General features: G+C 39.4%; 1 long non-coding RNA gene across 1 annotated transcript; it reads right to left on the bottom strand.

The window, feature by feature from the left end:
- Positions 1 to 280: 280 nt before the first annotated feature.
- LOC143996105 (uncharacterized) lies at positions 281 to 11,355 on the bottom strand. The gene is made up of 2 exons (XR_013277505.1): positions 11,231 to 11,355; positions 281 to 1,035 (listed from the first exon to the last, which is right to left on the bottom strand). It is a non-coding gene; the product is annotated as an uncharacterized LOC143996105 (long non-coding RNA).
- Between the last annotated feature and the right edge of the window lie 5,887 nt (positions 11,356 to 17,242).

Below are 17,242 nucleotides of genomic sequence, written 5' to 3'. Positions count from 1 at the left end.
ATGGGCTATCTGGTATTGGTTGTGTTTCTCGGGAGTTGCGACACATAGGGAAGGGGAAGGCATCCTCAGGCAAAGCCCTTAAGCATTATACATCTTGATCTCCTAACCCTTCCTACCCCTCTTGCTAGACCAGCAATAGTTTTCACTTCCTTATTCCTTTCCATACACAGCCCTTAATGGTCCTTCCTCTCACTATTTCCCTCCTTTAAAGATCACTTCAACCCACACCCCATGACCCATTCCCCTCCTAACCTTTAAACAAAAAAAAAATGACTCAGGATGATTATACTTAGGATTTTATTGTCATTAATGAGATCCTCCATTGGTACATGGACATCTTATGTCTCACTCTGCTGAGACACAAAGTTTCAGGATAAATAAATTCATTTTGAATCAGGTTCTTCTCATCTTCCTCTACTACTGAGTGTAACCTTCACATATTTTTGATTTGCATACCATGAGAATGTGTACCATGCCTTGAATTTTTGTTTGTCTGAGTCTTTATTTAGTAAAGATTTTAAAAATAAAAAGCTATTTTCTGGTAAAGTTTATAACGATAGCTAGAGATGTGCACTCACAAAAAATACACTATAGTTTCCCTTTAATATCTGCTCTAAATGGTTCTCTCTGGATTTTATAGCTCAGATTAGAAAAAAATGTATTTCTTGATTGCTCTGCCTTCAGCATTCTAGGGAGCCATTCACATCCCTTATGTAATGACACATTTGTGTGTTGTTGCTGGCACTGTGGTAAGACTCGGCTAGAGAAAAGGATGCAGAGATTTGAATGATAGTGTTCCATTGTCTGCTGACATGCAGGTAATAAAGGATCCTCAAGATGAATCAGAGATGGTGAAGAGGAAATCACAACGTTAACTTGAAAAGCTTCAAATCTTCCCCAGAACCTCATTATTAGAGCTTAGATTCATCTGCTTACTTCATGGTTCCATGAACTGTATAGCATTGGCAATAAATAGTGGTGGGAAAATAATTCAGTGTGGAGAAACACTGTTGTTCTTGACCTCCTCGGTGTATGCTAAAAGCATTTTTTTTAAATGGCAATACAAATGAAAAAAATTGTTAATAAAGTCAGCGTGTACATTTTGTAGAATACAAGAAACATACATTAGCCACTCTTCTATATAAAATATTTTTATGTCCAATCAAAACTGATATTTCCAATATGGGTGGGTGCTGATAGGTTGAATCACAACTGCTTTTAATAATCTCCCAAGGGCATATGGTTAAGGTATTTGTCTGTGTTCTCAGCTCAATCCGTTTACAGTACTGGAAGGAGGAATAATTCTGGAGTGGGGAATTTTGGGGAACACAGGATAAGGATTTCAAGACTTTCAAGTCTCTTGTTTGATATTCAAATTAATTTAGTGCAAAGGTAGGAAATTCAGACAGATTAGACTGTTTTGTCGATCTCTGGAGACATACCAGTATGAGAAAGCGATGCAATCCACACAGCTTGTACAACATTGAAATAAACATTTTTGGGAGGGTTTACCCTTTAAAAACACAGGGTCTGAATCCATGCTTTAGCTGTGTGCTTTACCAGAAAATATTAAAATAAACATACATATATAGAATGATTTCCAGAGCTGAGCTGTCAGCTACATGTATTTCTATTCATGCATTTGTATGATACGTTGCACCTGCTGTGCTGAGAAAACGAGAAAGAAAACTAGATAAAATATCTACCATAAAATCTTGTTAGAATCTTCAGGCAGAGTTGATATGAGAGTAATAATGTGTTGCATACATTCTGCATTCAAGATAATAAATATTTTTCTGCAGCCGTGTTTATGGGCAGCTAAGAAATTATTTTGTGGAATTTCAGTTTTTTTTTCTGGTTGATTAAAATCATGACAGCAAAGTTTATATTTAAAAAATACAAAGGTATAAAAGGCCTTGCCAATAGCCGGATACATTTCTCAAGGGGTAGTGCTGTGGCAAATTCTACATTCACATGAGCGCAGGGATGTGGATAGTTTGCTGCGTTCGGAGACAGATAAACACCTCTGCCTCTGGACACAGCAACCCCCTGTGCTCACACCTGTACCCAGTTGAACATACTAACCCAGCCAGGCACCATTAGCTTTAAATGCTCGCCTCTCCTGACTTGAGTCCCATACCTGCTACTGCACTTCTCCTCTGCCAGATGCAGGGAAGAGAGAGACACCCTCAGCTTGAAGACACCACCTGCCCCCTTCAGCCCTCGAGGCAACGATTTCTGGATCCTGAAAAAAATTCCCTCCCACCTGGGTGGTGGCAGAAAGAGGGTTAGGAACACCTTTAGTTCAGCAGCACACAAAGATAATCGCCGCTGAACTGGAGGGCGTGTGAGATGAGGAGGAGCTCAGGGAAGAGCCTTGAGCGAAGTGAGACCAGGGGGAGGGAAAAAGGCCAGCAGAAGGCCCAGGAGGAGTATGAGTGGCACTGATGGTACTGCCACAGATGAAGATTTCTGCATACCATCTCTGTGGAAGGTGGAAGGTAAGGGAAGCAAGCTGCTTCTAGTTTTATGGTGTCAGAATCTGGCTGTGAATATTATTGTACCAGCCCTGCCCTTGTAGCATGTACGAAGTCTGACCGCCTCTTGTGCCATGTATGCAGTCTCTGATCATCCCTTGTGCCATGTATGCAGTCTCTGATCATCTCTTGTGCCATGTATGCAGTCTCTGATCATCTCTTGTGCCATGTATGCAGTCTCTCATCATCTCTTGTGCCATGTATGCAGTCTCTCATCATCTCTTGTGCCATGTCCACAGTCTCTGATCATCCCTTCTGTCATGTATGCAGTCTCTGATCATATCTGTGGACTGTAATGTAAGGGGGAGCTCTATGGACTCTTGTGTATGGAGGGGGCTGTGATGACCAGAGACAACCCAATTACATCAGAGGTTCCCTTTACACCACAGTCAGCAACATCGCCTCTTACATCGGGGTCCAGCATGTTCCCTTTTATGTCAAGTTCCACAGAGCTCCCACTTACACTGTAAAGGAAACCCCTGTGTTGGGTTATATTAACCTGACCTTCATATAATTGGAGAAATATGGTATTTGCCATTTGTTATATCTTAAACACATTGCTAATCGCACTAATTATGAGAAAAATTAAATGGATGAGAATTGAATAGTGTATTGAATTATACTGCCAACATCCTAAATGGTATAATGGAAAACATGCATAGAGCGCATATAGGGGACGCCCCTTTGGACTTTTAGAATGGCAGAATAGTGCGTATAAAAAAAAAAATCAAGATTAAGTAAAAAGGCACAATGGTGCCAACTTTATCAATTTATAAAGGTAGAAAAAATATATATATATGGTATACAAACATATTCATCAACAATGAATTGTAACAATACATCAATGAATTGACATATAGAACATCATAGAATAACCCAAGGCTTATAAATTATAAAATGCCACATAAACAGAAGGAGGTCAGCAAATTAGATGTTCAACCATGTACCCGACATGTTTCGGAAATTGTTGCATTATTGTGCATTTTCCTTCCTCAGGGGTGGTTTATTATAGAGCAGGATTGGGTTGTTATTTTCATATCTGTAATATAAGTATAGATAGGTAATAGCATTTCAATATGTAAAGCTATCAACATAACAAATAGCAAGGTATGCAGTAATCTAGTGTATAGAATATACACAGAAAACTAGAGGAAAAAAAAGGATAATATTGTTTTTTTTCCTCTAGTTTTCTGTGTATATTCTATACACTAGATTACTGCATACCTCGCTATTTGTTATGTTGATAGCTTGGCTTACTATTTTTGACTGATTGCGATATATTTATGCTTTAAGAGGAACTTATTTTTATTCCTCTTATGACCATTTTCACAGTATAAACCCCATTCCTGTGGGACTTCTAGGGCACCTTTTGTGGATGCGCTTTCGATATTTGAGCTTTGGAGACATGTCCTATCATCTATACCTTGCGGATTTGAGAATTTAAGCCACCAGCGTGTACTGTAGCTCTGACTTGCTTTTATAAATTTTTCCTAATTCAATGAATCTAATATGTAAGTACTATTAGCTTTTTAAAATTATCAACATTAGATAGCATTCTTCCTATGTTGCTTTACATATTGAAATGCTATTACCTATTTATACTTATATTACAGATATGAAAATAACAACCCAATCCTGCTCTATAATAAACCACCCCTGAGGAAGGAAAATGCACAATAATGCAACAATTTCCGAAACATGTTGGGTACATGGTTGAACATCTAATTTGCTGACCTCCTTCTGTTTAGGTGGCATTTTAGAATTTATAAGCCTTGGGTTATTCTATGATGTTCTATATATCAATTCATTGATGTATTGTTACAATTCATTGTTGATGAATATGTTTCTATACCATATATATATTTTTTCTACCTTTATAAATTAATAAAGTTGGCACCATTGTGCCTTTTTACTTAATCTTGATTTTTTTTTTTATACGCACTATTCTGCCATTCTAAAAGTCCAAAGGGGCGTCCCCTATATGCGCTCTATGTATGTTTTCCATTAATCGCACTAATTACATGTGCGATTAGCACAATATATAGTTTAAATATTGATATTTGCACTGAAATCAGCCATTGTACTTTTTTGATGTGTTCATAAAAAATGTGTCTGTCAGTAAAGTTCATGATTTTTGCCAGTTGGTACTGTTTGTAAATTTTGGGTGCAATCTCTAAATTTCACTTTGGGGGGTTGGCAACACTGCACCACAGTAAAGTGCTCTCCAGCTATGTATCCCAAGAGCCGCTTGCCCATCTCCGGCATCCAGAATGGGCATAGCGGGTTCCTCCGGGTAAAGGGGAGGTAGAAGAGCGGACATACATCCACTCTCCTTCCCTTCTTGTTCCTGACCCAGAAGCAACATTGACAGTTTCCCCAGCCATCAAGGCTGGGAAAGAATGTAATGCAATGCAATCTTCTGCATAACTGAATGCATGGTAACATTGATGATGTATCATCAGCCGGCAAATAAAGTGTATACCATATTGGGGGTTTGCATTGTGGAGGGGAGGGGGGTGGCAGGAGGATGGCTGTCTCCAGGGTCAGTAGGAGGCTCTATTTACATGTATTTACTCAGGTAAGCAAATTTTAAATCAAGATAAAGTGCAGAAAAAATGGACTTTGTAGGCACCAATTATAAAAAAATGACATAATAGTTTATTAAACACATAATGGTACAAACAATCACATTTAAAAACTTTTTTGAAATAAAAAATGCAAAACTGACATCTCTCTAAGACAAAAAATGCATGACATTATACACCATGGCATCCTTCTCTGGTGAGGGTCTGTTTCCTGACCTCCCTATCAGCTCTATCTCAATATTCAGCTGTTAAAGATATACTGAATTAATTTATGTTATTTTTACCATACCGCCTGCTTATGAGCTGATTCACACTTGTGTTGTGGGCTGCCTATCAGGTGTGCTCGGATGCAACTATGTCCGTCTGTTGAACTGACAATCTGGCTTTACATTTGTATGCTGACCACTAATAGTGTCAGGCGTTGGGCCCTGGGTCCTATTGAGACATAATCTATCATTGTTTTCAAGAACAATTAATAGGTCTCCGAAGAAGCATTCAATTGCGAAACATGTAGAGCATTTTTTTTCTTGCATACTACATCATGTTTGCAGGATTACAATGATGTATAATGTCATGCATTTTTTGTCTTAGATGTCAGTTTTGCATTTTTTATTGCAAAAAAGTTTTTAAATGTGATTGTTTGTACCATTATGTGTTTAATATACTATTATGTAATTTTTTTTATAATTGGTGCCTACAAAGTCAATTTTTTCTGCACTGTATCTTGATTTAAAATTGACTTATAGGATGTGGCACTGCTCTATCACCAGGACTCCCACAGTGCCTTCCTGTGATGGAACCTTGGTAAACTTTTTGATACACTCAGGTAAGCAGTTACATGTGAAAGACTGTGGCGCCGGCCATTGATTTGTACAAAACTGACAGCCACTATTGATAGCTACTGCTAGTCACACACATTGGGGTTGATTTGCTAACACTGGAGAGTGCAAAATTTGGTGCAGCTGTGCATGGCAGCCAGCTTCTAACTTCAGCTTGTTCAAATAAGCTTTGACAAAAAAATCTGGAAGCAGGGCCGGCAGTTTGAGACCCCTGTGCTAGAGTCTTGCTATGCAAATTTGCTACAGAGAAAGCCTAAGATCTGACTTGCATTTTACTGCAGACTTCTTTGAGAATGAGCGAGCCAGTCATCTTTTTAGGGAAGTTCTATACATCAACTGTGTACAGAAGACCTCCAGGATGCCATATTGCATTGAATTTTACAGAAAATGAGGAGGCTGACAGGGAAAGGTCATTTTTAATAATATTCAATTACAATATAGCTTGTTTAGCTATTGAACACGTTGTATATGCTATATTAGTTTTTATTTTATCAGAAACATGGAGTAACATTTTAAATTATATTTCCACGTTTGCAGTCACATTACAAAGGCAAATCCAATCTGCACTGCAAGTGCACTTGGAAGTGTAGTCACTGTAAATCGGAGGGGTAGATCTGAAATGAGGGGAAGCTCTGCTGATTTTATCATCCAATCATATGCAAGCTAAAATGCTGTTTTATATTTTCCTTGCATGTCCCCCTCGGATTTACAGCGACTTTACTTCCAAGTGCACTTGCAGTGCAAAGTGGAGTTTCCTTTTGTAAATAACCCCCTATATGTTTGTTATGTATTCCCATTCACACAGCATGCTTATTTTTTATTTTATTTTTTTATTTGTTAACTTTCCTTGCCTTTACCACTGCAGTCATGACAAGCTGTACTTGGCTTTATGCCAAACACTGGATTCACCTGCCCTGAGCTGGGTCTTCTTCAATAACGGGCACCGTAAGGATACCTCTCCTATCAAAAGTCTCAAGGATTTGTCCCAAATCCATCAATGGAAGAGCCACCATCCAAGCATTGTTTGTGATGTGATCTCTTCAATAAACATCTGGACCATTGATTACAGATCCATAGTGTGCTGGCAACCTATGTTTTTTATTCAGGGTGACAACAGGAGCACAACTGGAAGATAAGTATAGAGCACTATACCATTATAACAGGAAGTGGCTAAACAAGGATATTCATGGCATAATATAATCATTATCATTTTAAAGTGTATGTAAACTCACTCTCATCCTTTCTAACCTACTGCAATATTGGTTATATAGAAGGATATACATGCCTCCTGCCTCATGTATACTTATGTGTGAAATGCCTCCCCTCTGTCTGCTATGAGACCCGAAAAACTGCAGATTTTGTGGGTGGGTCTGTTTTCCAGGGCTCAGTGGGTGGAGTCGTGATGTCAGTAGACTCCCCACCCACCTCTACACTCCCCTTATCAACATGCATTTTCTCCTGTGTATTTCTTACACTGAACTTCTGCTATGATCATTAACATCCAGTGAAAACCCAGAAAAGTCCCCACATGACTTCAGCATGCCAAATCATGCTGAGGTGTGGAACAGATAATCCTTGAAGAGCAGCAGAAAAAGGGAGTGGGAGGTAATTAAAAAATAATGCATGGCTAGTACACGAGATATGTAAATCACCTGTCACTCAAGCAAGGGGGAAGAAGGACAAAGTTTTTCTCTGTTTGTCAAGATTTATCTCACTGAACAATAAAAGAGGATTGCTCAGAGCTGGATTAACTCTTTGTGGCAAGACTGGGCTCAAATGTTAGGAAATCGTATACTCTATATACTCTATAAACAAAAAAAAAAAAATTGGGTTTGCATCCACTTTAATGAAAGCTGCAAATTGAAAAATATTGGAAGTGAATTAAAAAAATGTAATCAACATGTTAAAGCTTACATAAAAATGTAGGTGATTGGGTTTACATACTGTATGCTTTATGCATTTATTCCATTCCACCCATGACAAAATGACACAAAACCATTCTGGTGCTACAACTATTGAAAAACTTGAGTTTCCTCTGCGTACTGTGGTTTCCATGTGGTGGAGGGATGCTTTGCACCATTGGAAACCACACAAGCAAAATTAGGGCCTCAATGTGAGAACACTCACATTGAACCTGGAAATATTTCATATATTGCACAATTCAAGCTTTCCTCATGTGTGCTACTTAGAGGGAAAAACTCTTTTGAGCACGGTGTGCAATTTAACTGACCACATAACATAACCCCAATTCAACTGCAGAGAACAATGACCATTTCTTGGAAAAGGGACTTTAAAGTGGATCTGAACTCAAAAAGTAATATTTATTATAATTATTATAATTTGTGTCTAATTATGCCTAAGCAGTACCTCAAAGGTTTTACCTTTTGTTTTACATTTCTCTTTAGCTATTAGCTTCATATTTGTAGTGTAAGATTATTTAAGGCACTGCTGCCAATTACTGCTAGTGTCACCAGATTTGGAGTGAAATTTAGTAATGGGAATACTGTGCTGCTACAGCATAAAATAAGTGAAGCGCAATAAGGTATAAATGTATGTTATATACACATTAAATATATACTGCATGAAATAAGTGGAACACAATGAAATATAAATGTAAATTACCCTCTGCAGAACTCTACTTAATTCATATTATTCACATAAAATAGTAATTGTCATGGCACTGCCCACTATGCATGCATTTTCTACTGGTGCTGGAAGCAATGTTATATGTGTATCTACAGTTTTAAGGTAAACCTTTCATGAGCAAAATACAGGACCAACCAATGTAGTCCACTTCCTAAAAACTCTAGTTTCCCTGGCTGTTACCATGACTGACTTCAGTATTTGACCCAAAACCCTGATGTAGATGAGGAAAGTCAAAGAAAATAAGAAATCCTTATATGCATTCTTACTCTGGGCCAGTAACTCAAAGGAGGTTATTTACTAAAGGAAAATCCACTTTACAATGCAAGTGCACTTGGAAGTGCAGTCACTGTAGATCCAAGGGGGACATGCAAAGAAAAGAAAAAACAGCATTTTAGCTTGCACATGATTGGATGATAAAATCAGCAGAGCTTCCTCTCATTTCAGATCTACCCCTTAGATTTAGAGCGATTGCACTTCCAAGTGCACTTTCAGTGCAAAGTGGATTTGCCTTTCGTAAAGAACCCCCAAAGTATTAAAGTGATATTAAGCACTCATCTTTTAAGCACTGTTAGCAGCTGATTTAAACACTGTCCACCCACCCATAGTACATTTACTGCAGGGGGGCACCACGGGCAGACTGGATGACATGGATGACACAGACATGTACCTCATCCAGCCTGGGGCGTTCCGCTCCAACGTCACATTGCAGCTACCCATACCCAGCCACTTTGAGCAGCTCGGGTACTACAGAGTTACTACTCCGATAAAAGTATGTAAAAAAAAAGATAGAAAAAAAGTCTAAAAAATGTAATAGAAAATTATAAAAAAAATGTTTTACTTACTGTCACCAGCCAGTGTCCCTGATCAAAGCCACGCCAGTCGAATGATGATGCTGTACTGCGCTGGTGACAGTATGTAAAAATAAGTATGTGAAATAAAACAAATTTTGTTTAATTGCTTAATTTTCAAAAAAATTGTGACAAAAAATTTACAACTTTAAAAAACACGTCATGCCTCTTACTAAATACCACAGACTGTCTACTTTCCTAAAAGAGGTCATGTAACTATACATAGTTACGTAGTTACATAGTAGGTGAGGTTAAAAAAAGACACAAGTCCATCAAGTCCAACCCATGTGTGATTATATGTCAGTATTACATTGTATATCCCTGTATGTTGCCATCTTTCAGGTGCTTATCTAATAGTTTTTTTTAAACTATCGATGATGCCCCCCCCGCTAAACCCACCCCACTTATCACCACCCTCTGAACTTGCCCTTGTAGCCTGTTTTCATAACGTGTATATATATATATATATATATATATATATATATATATATATATATATATATACCATAAATACTTGTGTATAGGCCAACTTTTTCAGCACATTTTTTATTCTGAAAAAGCCCCCCTCGGCTTATACTCGTGAGAGTCTCCCGCTGTGTCGTGCAGTCTTAACTGTTTGGCGGCCGTCCATTGTAACAAAGCCCTGCCTCCTCCTCGTCTGTGGTAGATGGAACACTGATACAATGCTGGGAAACTGAATCAATGTTTCGACTATCACAGACAAGGAGGAAGTGGGGCTTTGTTACAGTGGATGGCCGCCAAACAGTTAAGACTGCAGTTGCATGACACAGCGGGAGACACCCGCTGTTTGTAATCAAAGGTACAGGTGGGCACAGTGAGGCTGCAAATGGGCACAGCGAGGCTGCAGATGGGCACAGTGAGGCTGCAAATAGGCACAGTGAGGCTGCAGATGAGCACAGTGAGGCTGCAAATGGGTACAGTGAGGCTGCAGATGGGCACAGTGAGGCTGCAAATGGGCACAGTGAGGCTGCAGATGGGCATTGCTTACCAGTAGCTGCTGCAATTCCCACTATAGGCTTATACTCAAGTCAATAAGTTTTCCCAGTTTTTTGTGGTAAAATTAGTTGCTCCGGCTTATATTTGGGTCGGCTTATACTCGAGTATATACGGTATATATACCATAGTTTGTAGACATAAACCAATAATATACACTTTAGTTTGTAGACATAAACCAATAATATACACTTTGTGGGATTTTTTTTTTACCAAAGACATGTAGCAGAATAAATGTTGGTCTAAATTTATCAACAAATTTGACTTTATTGGATATGTTTTATAACAGAAATTAGAAAATATCATTTTTTTTTCAAAATTTTAGGTCTTTTTTAATTTTTATAACAAAAATTAAAAACCCAATGGTGATCAAATACCGCCAAAAGAAAGTTCTATGTAAATTTAATTTGCGTTCAGTGGTGCAATTGCCAGTTGAAGTAGCACAGTGCCGAATAGCAAACAAATGGCCTGGTCATGAAGGGGGGAAAACCTTTTGGAGGTCAAGTGTTTAATTACTTACCGAGTGTACAGCTTCTTTATTTTCAGTCCTTACCTATGCTTCAGTTTAAGCTTGTGCTATGACAGCTGTGATGACAGCTGCACCAGGTTTCCTGTTCTAGGATGGTTCCTGTTTATTGAAGCATCCTTTGGAACCATCCTTGTATGCAGGGACCAGAGATGTGACTCTCAACACTGTGTACATCAATAGAAGCACTCAGCCCCATAACAGTAGCTGCTGACATTTAAAACCCCACAATTACCTGTCCCAGGATCCAGCAATGTCCTCACCCGAACCAGATCTTTGCCAGTCTTTGGATGCAGGCGCTGGCATCCTAACTGTGGGAAGCCGACTGTGACTCCCTGTGGCTTCACAGCCGGCTGCCCACTGCGCATGCGTGAGCCGAGCTGTGTTCCGTGATTGGTACTGCAGTCTCCTGGGAGCTGTGACATTCCACAACAGCCTGCGGGAGGAGGGGGGGGGGGGGGGGGGGGGAGCGAGCTTCTGCTCAGATCGCCTTCATATGGGGAAGGCAGCACCTGTAACATTTCTTGATCAACTTTCTTTTAAGACACTAGCACAGGGCATCCAACAAAGACAAATGATGAATGTTGTTCTTAGTCTACCAGCATGTTTGTTTTCTACAGATTGATTTCTCGTTGACTTCCACCCGAGGAATGTCAGTGACGCCTAATACTATTTTGGGACCTCACGATTACACTTTATGAGGGTCATGTAAAGAGCAGTGTACCAGATTCTGAAGCCGAGCTCTGCGGTGATATCTATTTTCAAGCTGTAACAAACACACAATACTCCAGTTCTGTTATAGATCCCAGTATTATACAGGCTTCAGACTTTACTGCTATCCTACTTCTTGAAAACGTGGGTGTTATGCATGAAAAGGGTCTTTAAGTGTATGTTTAGCCAAAACTTTTTTTAACTTTTGAATAGAATAGGAAAGAACTATAACCCTATATTTGTTGTTGTTGTTTTTTTGTATTGCTGTTTGTGTACCCACTGGGGGGGGGGGGGGGATTTATACCACCAGTGCTACACAGAAAGCGGTAAAAAAAATCCAAGTTTTAAAGTTGTCAGCAGACCAGTTGGGCTTTATTTACTAAAAGCAAATGGGCTGTTCACTTTGCAAGAGAATTTCCCCTTAGTTAGCGCATATGTGAACATTCACATGTAAGGAAAAAAAGCAGCATTTTTGCTTGCACATGAGCTTTTGCTAACCAGCAATTCAAGGCACACTATAGTATACGTCTGACCACTGCGTTCTGTATACTTCAACATGCTTAAAAGGGGCTATAGTCCTTGGTCTTATTACACAATGAATGGTTTCTATATGTGTCTGCTTTTAAAGGGTCCTTTATTTTGTTGGGGAAAGATTTTTAGGATAAACTATTTTAAATTATTTACTTTTCATTTAGATTATATATATTTATTTATTTTTTAGCTTACTGTGGGTTATTAACCACCATTTTTTAGCTCCCTTGTTCACAAAATTATTCTTAAATGTAAACTGCAACATTATTATTCTATTCTATTATAATTATATTCAAATTATAGGCACCGATTTCAGCTGACAAAGAAAAAGCTTCCACACATTGCCTACTGATTGCTAGAGTATGTCCACTATATGTGATTGGCAAAGAATGCCAATTGACAGCAGACAGCATACAGTTAGCCCCTGTACACACGGTCAGACATTCTGACAACAAAATCTGTCAGATTTTGTCAGACAGATTTTGTCTGAAACTGGTGTTGCATACACACGGTCGGACAAAGTTGTCGAAAAATTCGATCGTTCGTAACGTGATGGCGTTATTTCATTACGACGGGACTACGTTCAGGCTAGTAGCCGATAGCTTTGGTCTAGGAATTTGACCTGAGCATGCATGGCACTTTGTCCGATTGGAATTCTCTACAAATGATCGGACAAAGTCCAATCGAATCATGTTGTCAGAAAATTTTATAGCCCAGCTCTAAAACTTTGTCGGTCGGATATTCCGACGGAAACAGTCCGATGTAGCCCACACATGGTCGGATTATCCGACAACGCGGTCCGATCGGACATTTTCCGTTGGAATGTCCGACTGTGTGTACAAGGGCTTAGATAGACACAGGTGCAATTTGCATACTTTTGGCTCTGTATGCCACCAGAAAATAATTTAAATGAAGCAATCCAAATGTATTTGAAGTGCAGACTTTCAGCTTTAATTCAAGGGGTTGAACATAAATATCAAGTACAAATTTTGCAACCATTTCTATACACAGTCCTCCCATTTTCAGGGGCTCAAATGTAATTGGACAAATGAATACAATCATAAATAAAATGTTAATTTTTAATATTTTGTTAAGAATCCTTTACTGGCAAAGTCTGAAACCCATGGACATCACCAAAGACTGAATTTCCTCCTTTCTGATGCTTTGCCAGGCTCTAACTACCGCTGTCTTCGGTTGTTCTTTGTTTGTGGGTCTTTCTGACTTTAGTTTTACCTTCAGCAAGTGAAATGCATGCTCAATTGGGTTGAGATCAGGTGATTGACACGGCCATTGCAGAATATTCCTCTTCTTTTCCTTCAAAAGCTCCTGGGTTGCTTTTGCAGTGTGTTTTGGATCATTGTCCTTCTCTACTGTGAAGGCCCTTCCAATCAACTTTGCTGCATTTGGCTGAATCTGGGCTGACAGTATATCTCTAAACACTGCAGAATTCATCCGGCTGCTTCTGTCTTCTGTCACATCATCAATAAACACCAATGGCCCAGTGCTACAGGAAGCCATGCATGCTCCTGCCATCACACTACCTCCACCATGTTTTACAGATGATGTTGTGTGCTTTGGATCATGAGCTGTTCCAAGCCTTATGCACACTTTTTTCTTCCTGTTATTCTGATACAGATTAACCTTAGTTTCATCCATCCAAAGAATGCTTTTCCAGAAATGGTCTGGCCTTTTTAGATGTTTTTTGGCAAAGTCAAATCTGGCTTTTGTATTCTCCGGGCTTATGAATGGTTTGCACCTTGTGGTGAACCCTCTGTATTTGCTCTTGTGAAGTCTTCTCTTAATTGTAGACTTTGACAATGATATTTCCACTTCCTGGAAAGTGCCCTTCACTTGTCTGGATGTTGTGAATGGCTTTTTGTTTACCACAGATAGGGATGAGCCGAACACCCCCCAGTTCGGTTCACACCAGAACCTTCGAACGGACCAAAAATTCGTACGAACTTTAGAAACCTATTAAAGTCTATGGGACTCGAACATTCGAAATCAAAAGTGCTAATTTTAAAGGCTAATATGCAAGATATGCAACAGACAACACCAGCAATAAGGGGTATTTTCAGGTGTATATTGTGCTGGAGGCACACAACACCCACTAACTCCTGCAGATGCCTGTATTAGAGAATACGGGCAAAAAGGGTACATACAGGTGTATACTGTGCTGGAGGCACACAACACCCACTAACTCCTGCAGATGCCTGTATTAGAGAACACCAGCAAAAAAGGGTAGATACAGGTGTATACTGTGCTGGAGGCACACAACACCCACTTTAACTCCTACAGATGCCTGAGAAAAGAACACTGTCCCTGCCTATCTTGCTCTTTTCCTGCACGCCGGAACACACTACACAAGGCTGCCACGCTGGTGGCCTTATATAGTGTGGGGCGTGTACTAAACCACCTGAGCTATAATTGGCCACAGGCATCCTGCCTGTGGCCAATCATGGCTCTCCTCGCTGCCGGCGCTGTGATTGGCCAAGCTCATCCCTAACCACAGTGAGGATCATGCGATCATCCATCACTGTTGTCTTCCATGGAGGTCCAGGCCTTTTTATGTAGCTGAGCTCACCCGTGCATTCTTCTTTCCTCAGAATGTAACAAACTGTTGATTTGGCCACTCCTAATGTTGCTGCTATCTCTCTGGTGGATTTTTTTTGTTTCACTTGCATGGACAGCTCCTTTGAACACATGACGTAGGTTCACAGCAATAGATTCCAAATGCAAATACCACATTTAGAATCAACTCCAGACCTTTTACCTGCTTAATTGATAAAGCAATAATGAAGGAGTAGCCCACACCTTGCCATGAAACAGCTTTTGATTAAATTTTCCAATAACTTTTGGTCCCTTGAAAAAAGGGGGAGGGGTGGCTATTCTTAAGAGCTGCAATTCCCAAACCCTTCCTCCGATTTGGATGTACATACCCTCAAATTAAACCAGAGAGTGTGCACTTTCTATAACTATAACATTTCTGTGAACATTCCTTTCTTCTGAATATAAAGATTAATAGCTGGGGAAGGCCTCTGGCAAGGAGTTGGGCACAATATGGTAAAGGCAAAGAATTTATTAGTGGTGATTCAATCAAGTCACGCTATTTGTTGGATTTTTTTGATATTTCTATAGACATTTACTATTGATTTTGTTTGAATGCCACTTTATTTTGGTTTTCGATTGTCACCATTTTTGCATGTTTCACTTGTGCCATTATTTAATCATTATTTATTGAACAAGCGCTGCACTTTATTTTTTTCTTTGCATTTCTGTGCCCAGTATCTGGGTTATGGTATTCAGCTGCTGTTAGTTGTTTAAGTTTAACTGAGCGTGGATATTTACCTACTTACAAAGGCAAAGAATTACCAGCTGGTGGGTCCCTGTCCTATCTGGGAAGAAGTAGGGGCAGTAACTTGTGTGCTTTAGCGCACAACTGTCAGCCAATCAAAAGCCCTCTAACATCCTTTTATTATAATACAGAATTCAGGGTAGGGGACTCCCTCACTTAACTGTCAGTATCCGCTCAGCACCTTCAAAAAATTGCCATTCCTGCTTATTCATGTCATCAAGGCTTCTCTCATTTTCCTCCTGACTAATTCTTAGGCTTGGCGTAGCATCTTATGTTACAGATGGATACAGAGCAATGAAGCTGAATCATGCTTTTCCACACGCAACAGCCAATGTACATACAGGCTAATGAATTGCAGTTACAGTCAGCTAAGAGTGATTTCTGCAGCCATTATGAGCTGTTTACTTGCTATATGGACGTTAATTACATATGGGAAAACCATGGGAACCAGTACAAAAAGTTTATTTTACATATCCTTTATTGATAATAAATATAATTCAAAAATCTACAATTTGATAATTTTTTAAGATCTAAAATGGTACAAACAACAAAGAACTTTAGATCGTTCTGCTTAATATAAATTTTTTATTACAATACTGGTCTTGACTTTCAGCTGCATACACTGATCTGAAGGGGCTCAGTTTAGTGGTTTGCTTCACTTTAAAGGGTCTCATATTTTGAAATAAAAATGATAACATTTCTGCAAAAGAGTAGACTTAAAGCATATGTCAAAGCAACATTAAAAAAAAAAAACATATTCAGTATATCTCTTTATTAAATAAACAATTCCCCTTTTTTCCCTTTTAGAAGGGAAGTGCAGAAAAATGCATGTTTCTCTGCCAGACTTGTTTTTGGGGATTTATTTTGCAGGACTTGGTATCAGCCCTGCCAAGTTGTTTGTTGTAAATGTTAAATGTTAAACTACCAAAACCCACCCATTCTCCTCATCTCAGCGGGGACTATAACCCTACCTACTAGAGAGGCAAGAATCCTGGGGAGATCAGAGATAGAACCTGGGGAGCTGTGGGCTGTCTGTGCTAGGACTGTGAGCTGTGCTGCTAAAACATCTGCAGAGAGAGAGAGTCACAGGCAGTCTAGGAGAACTGAAGAACTGAGGTCCAGTATGTCCCCCCCCCCCCCCCCCCGGTTACGAGTCAGAGAATGGTGCAGGCTTAGGAAGGAAGACAAAATGGTGTGTTGCAGGCTGCTTGCTTGACAAATCCCAGAGAAGCAGTACACAGACTAGCTTTAGATCTAGGGGTACCACTACTAATAGCAAAATATGCAGTGCAGCGCTACCCTCACTAAACTTAATTCACAAAAACATTCGATAATGAAGTGATATAAAAATAATAGTAAAAAAAAGTTAGTATTACTAACAAAACAGCACTGTATGAAAACTAAGGGTAAAATCATAATGAATCAAACAGGTGTGTTAATATGTACAACCAGGGCTTTCAGCCAGAAAGTGGCAGACAGACATTGCTTTGTGGACTGATGCGCAGTCATGTTGGAACAGGAATGGGCTATCCCCAAACTGTTCCCACGAAGTTGGGAGCATGAAAGTGTCCAAAATGTCTTGGTATGCTGATGCCTTAAGAGTTCCCTTCACTGGAACTAAGGGGCCAAGCCCAACCCCTAAAAAACAAC

Source organism: Lithobates pipiens, unplaced genomic scaffold (assembly GCF_037356315.1).
Source record: "Lithobates pipiens isolate NorthernLeopardFrog02 unplaced genomic scaffold, aLitPip1_a1.2 Scaffold_19, whole genome shotgun sequence".
NCBI lineage: Eukaryota > Metazoa > Chordata > Amphibia > Anura > Ranidae > Lithobates > Lithobates pipiens.
This window is presented reverse-complemented; position numbering and strand designations above follow the sequence as displayed.